This window comes from Coenobita brevimanus, chromosome 107 (genome assembly GCF_032717465.1).
Source record: "Coenobita brevimanus isolate Jiangsu-jjx chromosome 107, ASM3271746v2, whole genome shotgun sequence".
Taxonomy (NCBI): domain Eukaryota; kingdom Metazoa; phylum Arthropoda; class Malacostraca; order Decapoda; family Coenobitidae; genus Coenobita; species Coenobita brevimanus.
The window spans coordinates 13,910,832-13,916,492 of record NC_137060.1 but is presented as its reverse complement, the minus strand read 5'-3'; the positions used below and the strand labels follow the sequence as shown (position 1 = coordinate 13,916,492).

At 43.1% G+C, this 5,661-nt stretch overlaps 1 non-coding gene across 1 annotated transcript; it reads left to right on the top strand.

Annotated features, from left to right (window-relative positions):
* The first annotated feature begins 620 nt into the window (after window positions 1–620).
* LOC145416830 (5S ribosomal RNA) lies at window positions 621–739 on the top strand. The gene has a single exon (XR_013900353.1). It is a non-coding gene; the product is annotated as a 5S ribosomal RNA (ribosomal RNA).
* Window positions 740–5,661: the final 4,922 nt, after the last annotated feature.

Genomic DNA, 5,661 nt, shown 5'->3' with positions numbered 1-5,661 from the left:
CCCAGCCATCCATTTGAAGCTCCTTTAGTAGTTCTGAAGCTTTTTCTTGATGTTTTACCCCATACTGCCAAGTTTCAAAAGGACAAATTGTCTCCTGATAACCTCTCTCAAATCTTTTACAACACCCACCCCATAACCAGGTGAGAGACATTACTTCCTCTCACATACTTCAGTGATCAGCTGTACCTCATACTCAAGTGTGTTGAGCTGGATACCATTTCCCACAATCCCGACCAAACCTCACTTTACTCTGCCCAGGTCGTACACTGGTGGGCACTCTTACTCCCACCAGCATCCCACACTGACTCTAGCCAGCAGGGGATCAGTCTTTAGGATGCGTCACCCTCTTAAATGCCTCCACCTCCCCCTCGACCCACACTGGCTCCACCTCGACCACTGCCCTTCACCCTGCCTGCCATTTTTCCCCACCACGGGACATGGCAGACAACGCCGCCCACAGGGAGAGCTCGTCTAGAGTCACCCTGCTCAGGTATTTGTTCCCCTCCTTCTACTTTCACTTTTATTTTTATTTTTATGTCTGCAACTCGTAGACAGAGGTAGTGTGTGCTTTATCAATTCTTTTATTCCTCTCAAGGACGTGGACTTTGACAGAATAAGTCATCAACGGCCATACCACGTTGAGTACACCGCTTCCCGTCCGATCAGCCAAGTTAAGCAACGTTGGGTCTGGTTAGTACTTGGATGGGTGACCACCTGGGAACACCAGATGCTGTTGGCATCCCTACGTGTCAAGTGGGGTTGGTGGAGGATTAGTGCCCCTCCCTGTAAAACAATTAACTCTAAGCCATTGGCCACCCCGTCTGGGATACATGGCGTCTGGCAATGAATGAATGAAATGAAGTCATCAACCAAAAACACCTGAATACAGCAAACATCAGGATGGGGGATGGAGTTATCCCCGTACCCTGAAGATTGGGTCTATGAATGTGCGTGGATGTAGTACGATTGAGGCTAAAAGGGAGGAGATTGGGAGAATGTTTGTGAGAAGAAAGTTGGATGTGTTAGCTTTGAGTGAAACGAAGATAAAGGGAAGGGGGAATCTATGTTTGGAAGTGTGAATGGAAGATTGTCAGGTGTTGATAGAGGAGGGGCAAGAGAAGGTGTGGCCTTGTTAGTGAGTCCGGAAGTACAGCAATGTGTGATTGAATGGAAGGAGGTGTCATCGAGACTGATGTGGGTGAAAGCGAAATTTGAACGTGAGTTGTGAGTGTTCGTGAGTGCATATGGGCCTGGTAGTGAAAGGGATGAACAAGAGAGGGAGTCTTTCTGGAATTATGTTGATGAGTGTCTGCAGAGTTTTGGAGCGAATGTGAATGTGGTAATGATGGGAGATCTGAATGCTAGAGTGGGAAATGTAGCAGTTGAAGGCGTTGTTGGTATGCATGGTGTGCCTGGAAGAAATGAAAATGGGGAACGAATGATAGGGATATGTGTTGAGCAAGAGATGGTGATTGGGAATACGCTGTTTGAGAAGAAAGATATTTATAAGTATACATGGGTGAGACAGGAGGGTGGAAGGGTTGTTGATAGAGCTTTGATGGACTATGTGGTTGTGTCTAGGAATGTAATAGGAAGATTGTTGGATGTGAGAGTTCTGAGAGGGGAGGGTGGAGGTATGTCTGACCACTACCTGGTGGAGGGAAAGTTAAGAGTAGGTAAGAGATGGGTGAGAGCTAGGAGGGTTAGGTGTGGCAGGGAGGTTTTGAAAGTGAGTGAGTTGGATAAAAGAGAGAAAAAGATAGAGTATCAGGAGAAATTGAAAGATGAGTGGAATGCAGTGAAAGATCGGGAAAATGGCAGCGTGGAGGAGGAATGGCAGTTGTTTAAGAGTGCTGTGGTGGGGCATGCAGAAGAGGTGTGTGGTGTGAGATGTGTGGTTGGTGGTGTAAGAAAAGGAAGTGAATGGTGGTGCGAGGAAGTAAGTATGGCTGTGGCGGAGAACAGACGTGCATATGAAGTGTGGTTGCAGAGGAAGGATGAGATGTCATATGAAAGGTATAAGGAAAAGAGGAATAGAGCGAGAAGGGCTGTGCGTGATGCTAAAGTGGCAGCAGATGAGAGATGGGGTAGGCGGCTGTTAGAGAATTTTCAACAGAATAAGAATATGTTTTGGAAGGAGGTGAAAAGGGTGCGAAAGGGAGAGTCTGGGAAGGAAGAACGAGTAAAAGCAGAGGATGGAAGGATGTTAATTGAGATGGATGCAGTAAGGAAGAGATGGGCAGAGTATTTTGAAAGATCGTTTAATGTAGAGGAGGAAATGGTGGCTGAGATTGTGGCGGATGGAAGGGTGCAAAGAATAAATGTGTTGGGAGAGTTGAATGATTCTTTGATCACGAAGGAGGAAGTGGAGAAGGCAGTAAAGGAGATGAAAACAGGGAAAGCTGCAGGTATGGATGGGTGTGCTGTGGAATGCCTGAAGGGTGGTGGAGTGACTATTGTTGACTGGTTAGTAAGATTGTTGAATGTGTGCTTTGAGAAAGGTATGGTGCCAATTGACTGGGCAAGTGCTTGTGTGGTCCCGTTGTATAAAGGCAAGGGTGATAAGTATGAATGTACTAGCTTTAGGGGTATAAGTCTGTTGAGTGTTGTAGGTAAGGTGTATGGTAGTGTTAATTATGAGAGTTCGAGAGGGTACAGAGGGAATGATTGGTGATGAGCAGTGTGGCTTTAGGAGAGGGAGGGGATGCGTTGATCAGGTGTTTGCTGTGAGACAAGTGTGTGAAAAGTATTTAGCGAAAGGCAAGGATGTGTTTTGGGCATTTATGGATTTAGAGAAAGCGTATGATAGAATTGATAGGGAGGCTTTGTGGACTGCTTTAAGATTGTATGGACTTGATGGTAGGTTACTAAAAGGGGTGAAAAGTTTTTATGTAAACAGTAGAGCGTATGTAAGAGTGGGAAATGCTGTGAATGATTGGTTTCCCGTGAGAGTGGGGCTGCGACAGGGATGTGTGAGGTCGCCTTGGTTGTTTAATATTTACATGGATGGTGTTGTAAGGGAGGTGAATGCAAGAGTTTTAGGTGGTCTGAGTCTGGTAAATGTTGATGGTGGAGAGTGGAATCTGAAGCAGCTGCTGTTTGCAGATGATACTGCACTGGTGACTGATTCAGAGGAGAGATTGAGACAGTTGGTAGAGGAGTTTGGAAGGGTGTGTGAAAGGAGGAAATTGAAAGTAAATGAGAATAAGAGTAAAGAGATGAAGTGTACGAGGTTGATAGATGGTAGGGGGATGAATATAGTTTTGAATGGTGAGTTGCTTGAGGAGGTAGATTGTTTTAAATATCTAGGGTCACATGTTGCTGTGGATGGAAGAATAGATGCAGAAGTGAAGTTTACAATAAATGAAGTAGGAAAGGTGCTGGGAGGAATGAAAAAAGTGTTTAAATGTCGTTCGCTTAGAATGGATGTAAAGAGAAGGCTGTATGAGGGTGTTGTGGTACCGACTTCATTATATGGGGCTGAAACATGGAATATGGGTGTAGCAGAGAGGAAAAGTTTGAATGTAATGGAGATGAGGTGTCTGAGGAGTGTGTGTGGAGTGACGCGTATGGATCGGATGCGAAATGATAAAGTGTGAAGGAGAACTGGAGTTGTTCGGGAGATGGCTGGTAGAGTTGAGCAGAGGGTGTTGCAATGGTTTGGGCATATGGAGAGAATGGATAATGAGCGATTGGTAAAAAAGATAGCTAGATCTGATGTGAGGGGTGTAAGGCTGAGAGGAAGACCACGAATAGGATGGATGGACAGTGTGAAGAGAGCGCTGGATGCGAGAGGGATGTCTGTTGAGCAAGGAAGAGTGGCTGTGCGTGACAGAAATAAATGGAGAGAAATTGTGAATGAGTAAATGATGACACAGCCCTGAGGGGATATCTCCCGCATTTGGTCAGATCAGCTAGTCAGGTCAGGTGCGGGTAAGGGGATGGGTCTGTTATGATGTGGCAGGGGTAAACCAGTTCTGCTGTCGGGCCCTGCTGCGGATGTCACTGATTGCATTGCGCAGTTGATCCTTGTGCGGTGTGGTGCAGTGAGGATCTGTCCATCCTCCCCTTTGGGGCTAAGATGCGAATGAATGTGTTTGAATGGATGGGTAAATGGAGAGTGTGTCGTCCTGTCTCAGCTACCTCCCTTTCCTTGGGGGAAGCAGCCTAGGTATATAGATAGATAGATATGACTGTACCTTCTGTACTGGAAGAAAAACACAAGTTCAGCATCGACAAGGAATTGTAAAATGTGAATAACTGCCAGCGCGTGGGTGAACTGCTGAAGCAAAGAGAAGACAGTGTCTTAAAATAGTATTAAGAAATAACAGCATAAAGGATCATATATTGATAATTATTACAAGACCTGCTTTTTAGCCAATAACCGTACATTAGTATCAACCTGTGATTTTGGTGGAATTAATTTGGAGGAATTCATACGACTGAAAATTGTTCCAATTTGTATTCAGAAACGGCTGATAATTACATGAGTTATGCTACTACTTATACAGTACTGGATGTTATAGTATAGATTCCTTACACCAGGGAATACTATTTAAAAATTATGGGCAGAACTGAATGAAATATAAATTTGCCATATATATTTCATCCACAACGTTCAGGAAACATCTGCACCATACCAAACTCAGTGCTTGTTATAAATTTATAAACTGACATCATGGCTATGAACCTGAACACCAATCATCTTCTCTCTCTCTCTTCATGCTTTTTAAAGAATAAAATGTTCAGAATAACTTGTTTTTAAGAAAAGATATATCGCCTAAAACCATTTACACTTGGTTTTGCATACCTGTAAATCTTGCTGTCAAGAAAACTAATATGACTTTGTTTTATTACTTAAATGTAACTTCGTGCATCACTCAGTATGAAAAAGTACAAACTGTATAAAGAAAATTCGGAAATCAAGTTAAATGGACATAATTATTTGAACTCCCTTTGCCATGAAATCTGCCTTACATGGGAATCGAAAGCAAAGTTTGTGCTGTAAACTGTGAAAGTTTCAATTAAATAACATACAATAAACACGAAGAGAAAAAAAGCATAAAATAAATGTCGATGATTCAGCCTTCAAATTTTTGTAATTTTTCAGCAGATATTATCACAGTTATTTGAATACTAAGTCGTGGAATTAAAATGTAGGGAAAGCAGTGGCGTATATGGGGGGGTGGGCATTTGTCCATGGCCCCCCCCTTTTGTCCTGGTAGGCCTACAGATCTAAATACGTATACAAAACATTTGCCCATATGGCATAGGCCCCCATGAATTGATTGGTATAAAAACTATAAACTTCCCTTATCGATTGTTATAAAAGGATGGTTGTAACTGATTAACAGCCTGCCTTTTTTAAGCCAAATTGAAGGGGGTTTACCGTTTTTATTTGTCATACGCCCGGCAAGGAAGTTTGACAGCAGTTGGCTGTCATCGGCAGCGAGAGAGGAGCAACATCATACGCATTATGCAAATATATAAATCTTCTAGTTCTTCAATCACAGGCTATTATAAGCACCATTTGATTTTGATCATAATTAGTATTATAGTACTTTCAAAATTCAATACTTTACCTAAGTAATCTCTAATACAGTTTTATTGGGAGTGGGACACTTCGTAATAATTATTTGTCAGGTTGGGGACCGTTGGTCA